Below are 9,996 nucleotides of genomic sequence, written 5' to 3' on the forward strand. Positions count from 1 at the left end.
TATTATATATAAAACGTCATTAGACAATCTTTTAAAAACTTGTCAAGACTTATTTCACTAAATAATATAAAACAGCCAACATGAAATAAAAATTGTCAATACTATGAAAGAATGACATTCAACAAATAGTTGGTTACTTTTTAATTCGCTTTGCGCAATGCAAGTGAGTTGTGCTCAATCTGACAATAATAAATACATTTATTAATATGCGAAACCAATAGGGGACAATGGCTATATATACTATTTTTATTTTTTTCCATAATGTTCACAAGTATCCCCAAAGAAAGAGACGAGATACAATGTTATTAGATGTCTTAAAAACTCGCCAAGAGGTATTTTACGAAATAATAAAAGACTAGATAGCAATGGCTAGATATACCTACTATTTTTTTATTTTTTATCTTTTTCCATAATGTTTACAAGAGTCCCCCTTTATTTAACACAATATTTAATAAATAAAAAAACAAGATAAAACGTTATTAGACAATGTTTTAAAAACTTGTCAAGACTTATTTCACTAAATAAAATAAAACAGCCAACATAAAATAAAAATTGTCAATACTATGAAAGAATGACATTCAACAAATAGTCACGTTTTAATTCGCTTTACGCAATGCGAGTGAGTTGTGCTCAAACTGACAATAATAAATACATATTAATATGCGAAACCAATAGGGGACAATGGCCATATTATATACTATTTTTATTTTTTTTCCATAATGTTCACAAGTATCCCCAAAGAAAGAGACGAGATACAATGTTATCAGATGTCTTAAAAACTCGCCAAGAGTTATTTTACGAAATAATAAAAGACTAGATAGCAATGGCTAGATATACCTACTATTTTTTTATTTTTTATCTTTTTCCATAATGTTTACAAGAGTCCCCCTTTATTTAACACAATATTTAATAAATAAAAAAACAAGATAAAACGTTATTAGACAATGTTTTAAAACTTGTCAAGACTTATTTCACTAAATAATATAAAACAGCCAACATAAAATAAAAATTGTCAATACTATGAAAGAATGACATTCAACAAATAGTCACGTTTTAATTCGCTTTACGCAATGCGAGTGAGTTGTGCTCAAACTGACAATAATAAATACATATTAATATGCGAAACCAATAGGGGACAATGGCCATATTATATACTATTTTTATTTTTTTTCCATAATGTTCACAAGTATCTCCAAAGAAAGAGACGAGATACAATGTTATCAGATGTCTTAAAAACTCGCCAAGAGTTATTTTACGAAATAATAAAAGACTAGATAGCAATGGCTAGATATACCTACTATTTTTTTATTTTTTATCTTTTTCCATAATGTTTACAAGAGTCCCCCTTTATTTAACACAATATTTAATAAATAAAAAAACAAGATAAAACGTTATTAGACAATGTTTTAAAAACTTGTCAAGACTTATTTCACTAAATAATATAAAACAGCCAACATAAAATAAAAATTGTCAATACTATGAAAGAATGACATTCAACAAATAGTCACGTTTTAATTCGCTTTACGCAATGCGAGTGAGTTGTGCTCAATTTGACAATAATAAATACATATTAATATGCGAAACCAATAGAGGACAATGGCCATATATACTATTTTTATTTTTTTTTCCATAATGTTCACAAGTATCCCCAAAGAAAGAGACGAGATAAAATGTTATCAGGTCTCTTAAAAACTCGCCAAGAGTTATTTTACGAAATAATAAAAGACTAGATAGCAATGGCTAGATTTACCCACTATTTTTTTAATTTTTATCTTTTTCCATAATGTTTACAAGAGTCCCCCTTTATTTAACATAAATGAAATTTAACACTTTACTAATATACACAATCATTATTATATATAAAACGTCATTAGACAATCTTTTAAAAACTTGTCAAGACTTATTTCACTAAATAATATAAAACAGCCAACATAAAATAAAACTTGTCAATACTATGAAAGAATGACATTCAACAAATAGTTGGTCACTTTTTAATTCGCTTTACGCAATGCGAGTGAGTTGTGCTCAATTTGACAATAATAAATACATATTAATATGCGAAACCAATATGGGACAATGGCTATATATTATATACTATTTTTATTTTTTTTCATAATGTTCACAAGTATCCCCAAAGAAAGATACGATATACAATGTTATTAGACAATGTCTTAAAAACTTGTCAAGACCTATTTCACGAAATAATCAAACACAGCTAACGGTAACATAAAATAAAAATTGTTGAAAAGGACTATGAATTGAATAGATAATCATTTTTAATTCACTTTACGCAATATGAATTAGGTGTATTCAATCTGATGGGAAGGGGTACCTATGCAAAATCAAAATGGGATTCACGAATTTCATCCCATTTTGATTTTTACAGTTGAAGTATATCATTTATATTTTTAAGATTTTGAAATTTCTCCCTAAGCATACTCAATGTCAGTCGGTTCGTTATAACTGGACAATATCTGATCACTAATTTTCGGATTTGAGGACACCTTTGCGCAACTACATCTAATACTTCTAGGCTAAAATGTTGAACCTTGATAACTTCAAGTGTAACTAAGTTATCCATCGCGCCACTTACGAATACATCTATCAATTTATTGGAGTTAAGCGTAGAATCCTCCAAATACAAAACCTGTAGATTACTTATTTTATTTAACGATCTTAATGCAAAATTCGTCACACCAAAATTATTGGAGAATGCAAGTTTGGAAATATTGAGACAATCTGATATATGAAACATTATGCTTTCAGTGCAGTTTCGCAAGCCTACTGTTTTTAATTTTAGCTTCTGCTGCTTTATCAAATTTATAATGCTACTTTCGGGTACCTCTGCAAATGTACCTACAATATTGAAATGAGCCAATTCTCCACAGTGTAGAAGGCTCTTCAACGTTTGGTCACTCAAATGCAAATTGCTACTAAACTTATTCAATTTAGTTAGTAGACTGAAATCAAGTGTTATCGCAATAGTTCTATTACAATAAAAGTCAGTTATATTAAGCTCTTCCAATTGAGAAAGAGACTCAACAAGTCCTGTACAAAGCTGAAAACTTAAGCATTTCTTCAGAGTAAGTATTTTAATTTTGGGACAAATTTCCAAAATACTTTTCAATACATCAAAACCCACAACCTTGGTCAATTCAAGTTCTTGTATAAGGTTGCTATGGGCTCCATATTCGTCTAGAAACATTTTCACGGGTTGAGGACAACTACCATCGAATTTAATCGGTATTCGATCCCAAACTGCCGGAATTCTAGCCACATCTTTCCAGTGTGTACATACACTCTCAGCATTTTTTATCGACTCGTATGGTAAGTAGGAAAATATTAACATCAACATTTCTGGCGGAAGTTGATCCATGACGTGAAATTATGGTGGCGAAGGGTTTTGGCTGTCGATTAATGCGGCTTGAGGAATTGAAGATATTATTTGAAAGTTGAAGAAATCTGAAAAAAAAGTAAAAATATATGTACATATTACAAGTCGGTGTTTGAAACTGATTAGGAGATTTCAATGCAAATATCGGTAATGGTAAAAATGGTGAGTTAGTAGGATTGAGAAGTGATCGGGGAAAAGTACTACAATTGCAATTATTTTAACCAAAGTATGATTGTGATTAACACAATAATACAACTTCCAGAAAAGCAATTGTAGGTATACTTCGAAATCTCCATAAGATGAAGATGGAAAATGTAAGAAATCAATTTAACTACCTATGTAAATTACATAAATAGCATAACATCCACTAAAACTAATTCAGAAACATATCATCTGACCATGATCCTGTATGGTAAAAAATAGACATAAAAAGTTACTGGGGGAACCACGCACAATGCAACGTGCCGCCATTATTAACATGAATACTCCACCTAGCGATAATATATAGGAGATGCTTGCAATTTGAGAATTTTTTGATAATTTACATTATAAAGTATTTTAATTAATAAATATGTAGTCATCTAAAATCGTTAAAATGAAAAATATTTCATTTCATTTAAAGACATTACCTACTTAGTATAAACTTTATAAAAGCGTTATAAAAATAATTATTATTTTATGATCGTGTAAAATTTAGTTCAAGTTTTCACCAATGTATTGAAAAGATTTTTGACTAATTCATAGTTTTAGTATTGTTTATATTTATTTTACAAAACATTTTTATAGAAAATAAAGATGTGTACTTGAAATGCTTTTATTTAAATGAAATTTCATTTTGGTATGGACACAGTATTGAAACCAAGGCCTGAACAATAATGATGCATAAGTGCGAGTGAGAAAGTATTCGGCACCCTTATAATCTCTGCAACATGCGCTAGAGTAAGATAAAAGGTTTACAGATGTGTAAGATATCTTGCTATGGTGTCACCATGAAATCTTAGTTTGTCTCATAGCTAAGTGTCGATAACCTGTGAGCGCGTGTTGCTAAAATTGCTATTTTTTGTGTTAAATATAAAGTCAGTGGTAAATATTTGGTTAATTAAGTAGAAAAGATGGTTGTGTGTGTTGTACTAAAATGTGGTAGCCGTACTGATAAGCAAGAAGATGGTATTACGTTTCATAGGTAAGTTGATACATGTTTGTGATAATTTATTTATATATTATTATATATTTTAATATCAAGTGACCTAGTGTTTTTTTTTAAATATCTTAAATTATGGATATCATTACCTAATGGTTGCATTATGCAAGATTCCCAAGTGGACCGTACAATGGCGTTCCGTGGGGGTAGGCAGATTGAGCATCACTTGGCGACAGTTACTTGAAGATCAGAAAATCGAGGAGATTCATTTGATATAAATAGAAATAGCTACCTAAACTTAATTACTAAAATATCTTTCCCATTAAAAAATCAGCTCACTAGTTGGAAATAAAATGTATTAATTAACATAAAAGGTTTAACATGACTGTAATTTTTCTGTCGGATTCGCGATGTCTAGTTTATTTTCGTTGCATTTCAACGTCCTTCAACCAGAAACAACACATGCAGATTTGTGAATAATTACTGGCTGCCTTATTAACCAGTGCGCACTATTGGTTGACTACACGTTGGCTGTCGAAACTAAAGATGTAGGTACCCTATTTTACAGAGCGTCTCACCTCCACTCCTGGTCCACGATTTTAGTCTGTTTCATTCAACACATTTCGTAGATATTGGAATCATGAAAGGATGATAAAAAAACACTATATAAAAAAATGGGGCGGCATTTTAGTGCTGCCTAGGGGCGAGATTTTATCTAGGGACGTCACTGGGACCATATACCCAGATATTCAGCACGTTCTGTATTGTATAGCGATGAAGACCTGACCTGCAGCTAAGTGATTGCGATTTTTCTTGCGAGGATTGTTGGTGTCCGTTTGTGTCTTGTCTTTTAACCATAATATTAAAGCAGCGTTCGAAATAGAATATTTTACAAACGATAGTTTATCTCGATAGCTCGATAGTTTTAGCAAAATATTAACATAAATATCTAATTGTATGTCTATTTTAAAAAAATAAGTGTCTAAGATTTTTTATAATATCACACATCTAGCTCAGACAGTCAAATACATATTTCCACGAGACGGAGAGATAATTTTTGTGATTTTTTGAACCGGAATGGCGCTACAGTCTATTTCGAGCCCTGTATTAAAGCAAACATCGAGTGCCTAAGACGGTTGCACCAATTCATGAGTCATGGATTTTCTACCACCACCGAGATGAGAAGGCCAATCTGTTGAGAAGACCATTCGATAACCAAATCACACGATCCTCAGGTATAAGGTCATGACAAAGAAGAAGTAATATTCCATTCACCGGAGTAATTTGCACATTTTTCTGTCCCCCCCCCCACATTCTGTAAATAATAAATTTCAATGTTGGTTTATTAAAGGTGCTTACCTACTTTCTTCGATATTGTCGAGGAGGCGACTGTTACGGCTACGGGGTTCCTACTAATTCGTGGGTCCTGGATTATAGCATCTTTAGCATTGTGGAAGAAGTCAATCGAAGGGTGTATCTAAAATCAAAAAATAATCTCTAAAATAAACTTACAATAAAATAAATTAACAAATAACGTTATAAAATGCGAAGTAGTTAATTTTATTTATTGATACATTTTTTTATTTGAATAATATAAATAAGTAGTACCTATGTAGGTACAAACATAATTTGAAAACATCTTAAATACATAGGTACATAAGTATTAGAAAAATATAAGACGCTCGACGGGACCTCAATCTGTAACCACTGGATTTGCGCCAATGTGCTTACCCAATAATTAAACTACGGGCATCTATCTAATTGCTACGAAATTAACTAGTACTTAGTTTCTACATGGATTGCATTATGTCTGGCTGTCGGTTTTTGCGTTTCAAGACAAGCTATCAATAATTGAGTGGTCCGATTATTTACTAAACGTCGCCGTTACTGGTTGAATAAAAGAAATAGCTTATTATATTATTGTTATTTCACACGATGTAGGTATGTCATTCAAATTTACTTTGTTAAGTTTTTTATGCAGCGAATTGGTATATTTGTGAATAATTCAGCATTAACCCTGTCTGTTCAATATTCTCTATATTCTTTGAGTGTCCTTGAGTGAATTGTAGTACCTACATTACTTTATTTCTTAATTGCAATATTTACTCGATACTAATTCTCGTTTGTTAATAAATTAATTAATGAGATTACATTATTGTAAACTTATTACATTTCGGTATAAATTAGCGAAATCGCAATCATTGGCATACCATAGGTTCAATTACAGTGGCAAAATACATCGCTGAGATAATTACAATATGTATGTATTGTGAGATCACTAATAATTGAACCCGGAGACCCCGTAGGGCATTGCACTATGGGGCGGCTGGCACCACGACTTTAGCGCGCGGGACTCTAGCGCAACACAACCCCTAAGATAACATTTGATCCAAAATTACATCTTATTTAAAATTAATTGGTAAGTACTTTTACAAACCATTAATCCATTGAAAGTTTATCAATTTAAATTACTTGGAATTGAGTATCCATTACGTTGCTAGCCCATTAATTCCGCTGGGTTTTTTCAGTTATTATTCTATTGATATTAAATGTATTATTGTTATTATTATTTTTATTAGTGTTACAGCTTTACAGAGACTAGAAACGTCTGGATTTTTTAAAGATCAGGTATGCATTTATAATATTATATTTTTTAATTTTTACATATTTTTTTATTTTAGCCATGGAACGAATTGAATCAAGGAAGAACAAAGATCATATTTTGCATGGAGGATATCGTCATTATAAAGACTGACTTCTGGCTGATGGAGCGACGTCATTCCAAAAAGAACTTGCTCTGGACGTCTGAAAATAAGTCAGAATGCTGTGGTTTCTATGGTAACGAAACATAATCATGCTCCAAATCCCAACGAAGCCACAGCGATGAAGATCGTGTCAAAAATGCGCCAACGAGCGTTAACGACTGGTGAGGCACCCCGTCAAATAATACAACAAACGACAGCCGGAGTTTCATTGGAGTTAGCATGATATCTTCCGGAATACAGATCATCGCAATGCACGATTGAAAGGCAAGGAAAGAAACATCCCGTTTCTTATGCTGCAGTAAATTCGATCGGCGATATCGATATTCCAAATTCTCTTAAAGAAACATTAAGAGACGAAGAATTTCTGTTATGGGATTCCGACGCTTTGTTCCGAAAAGAGTTCTGATTTGGGGACTTCTTCCAACTTTGATATTCTTCACGAGCATGGTCACTGGTTCATTGACGGGACGTTCAAAGTGGCGCTGACTGTTGTTCTGCAAGTCTTCACGATTCATGCGCTCATCGACGGAACTGCTCTACCACTAATTTATATCTTGCTTCCTGATAAATCAGAAGATAGCTATGCCAGAATATTTTGGAAGCTGAAACAATTAAAACCGACGCTAAATCCCAGCAGCAGAATGGCAGACGTTGAAAAAGCGAGTTAAAACGGTTGCTCTATTGGGTTTCCCTGGAGCTGAAATGGTCGGGTAATATTTTCACCTTGGCCAGAATCTCTGGCGAAAAATTCAAAAATGCAATCTCACCACCGAATACAGTGAAGATGAAAATATAAGTATTATTTTAAAATATAAGATTTTTTTTAAACGGTACATGTTCAAACACGCGTGTGATAATTGTAAAAAATCTTAACACCACTGCACATTTATGTACTGAAATAATTCTAAAACATTAGAGCGAGAGGTTTAAAAGAATACTATTTTATGTAATAAAAATACTTTATGCAGTCATCAAATGTTTAAAATAAATATAAAGGATAATAAGGCTTCAAAATTATATAAATAGATTATCTATAGCGTTTAAGGTATGTCCAGAATCATGCTTTGAAAATAGAAAAAAAGCACCATATTGACCCACGCTAAGCACGTCCGCCCTTAAGAAGAATCGCTAATAATAATGACATTTAAATTTGTATTTATAAATATATGTGTTTTATAAACAGTTTATAATTATGTATGTTTTATTTTGATTTCAATTTTTCTTATGTTTTTTTTATAATGTAATTTATAATAAAATATAGCACATTGCATGAATATAATAAATAAATTAATTAATATAAGTATATAATATATAAAAATAATAAATTGCGCGCTAACGTCGCCGCGCTAGAGTCCTGCATGTGCATGAAAGAAGCTGAAAGCAAGAGCCGAGTTACCTACCCACCATGGAAAACCGTCTACAGAATGACAACATTTGGTGCACTCGTAACAATAATAAGGTAGTACATGCGGATTATCTCGTACTATTAAACCTGCAAATCAAACCTTTCTGACAAAAAAACTTTTTCATGCAATATATGACCCGAAAAATGCTATTTCAACAGGTTCCCATGAGCTGAGATATGTGTTGATTTATTTAACGTCTCGGTCAACGCCACTCGCCATAATTCTCGTGACACGATGGAGGATGGAGAAATATGAAATCAAAGTATAACATAAATAAGTCAACCCCTACCTATAAATGGTTATGAATGTTATCGTCTATTAAACGAAACGATATAAATATTATGTAGTTAAATACATATGGCCCAGTCGTCAACTACGCTGATTGGAAATTATAATATTTGAAACTTTCACGATTGTATGTTTATCGTAATATATTTGGAAATTGGTTATTGTTGCTGCGTGGTTGAATAAAGATACTATTTTGAACAGTTGTTTAACAGAATACAAACAAAATATAATTATTGCTTACTTAAAACGCCTGAAAGTTAATGGACGATGGATCTTTCTTTTGAACACTTGCGAAGAAGAGACAAAGAACACAAATTCAGTAAAATTCGTTGCAATACTTCAATGAACACTCACAAAGGTAACTATAAAGTAACACAGAATTTAAGTTTTTAGTTTTCAAGACGAAGAAATACTATTTATTCAGCAAGCAAGAAAAAGCCGCCATTCAAACGAATCCACTGAAAAGATAGAGACAGTACTGCCAACTGCCGTTTACAAAAATATCTCGCAACGGCGGTACCATAACCAATAACCAAGGACAAGGGTTATTGTATACCACTTGTGGTTAATGATAAATAAATGCTATAATATTTAAATCCAATAAAATTAATGGTTTATTAGGTTCAATATTTCAATCCAATGAATGCGATACCTACAGAAAACTGACAATAATGTGTTCATCGGATTTTAAAGATATTTAATATTTTTTCTCATGAAATACGTTCATCACCAACAGCGCAAAAAGCTCGTGAAATATGTTGAATTTACAAAGGTTTACATTAATTGAACGATGAAGTTTCAGATAAAAATAGGAATCAGGCAAAGAGATTGGAATCAGGGATATTACGAGATGGAATAGGTACTTACCTAGGTAGTAATAATAAAATTGGTAATGGGAATTCGGAGCAAGGAGGTAACTAACCATGGTTAGCCAATCATCGATCATGGTGAAGTTGATCCGAACTAGCAAATTATTTCAAATTATTCAGTAACGTTTAGTCT

The sequence above is a fragment of the Rhyacophila brunnea genome, unplaced genomic scaffold (assembly GCF_057557595.1).
Source record: "Rhyacophila brunnea isolate RB1 unplaced genomic scaffold, BYU_Rbru_1.0 scaffold_1, whole genome shotgun sequence".
NCBI classification, from domain to species: domain Eukaryota; kingdom Metazoa; phylum Arthropoda; class Insecta; order Trichoptera; family Rhyacophilidae; genus Rhyacophila; species Rhyacophila brunnea.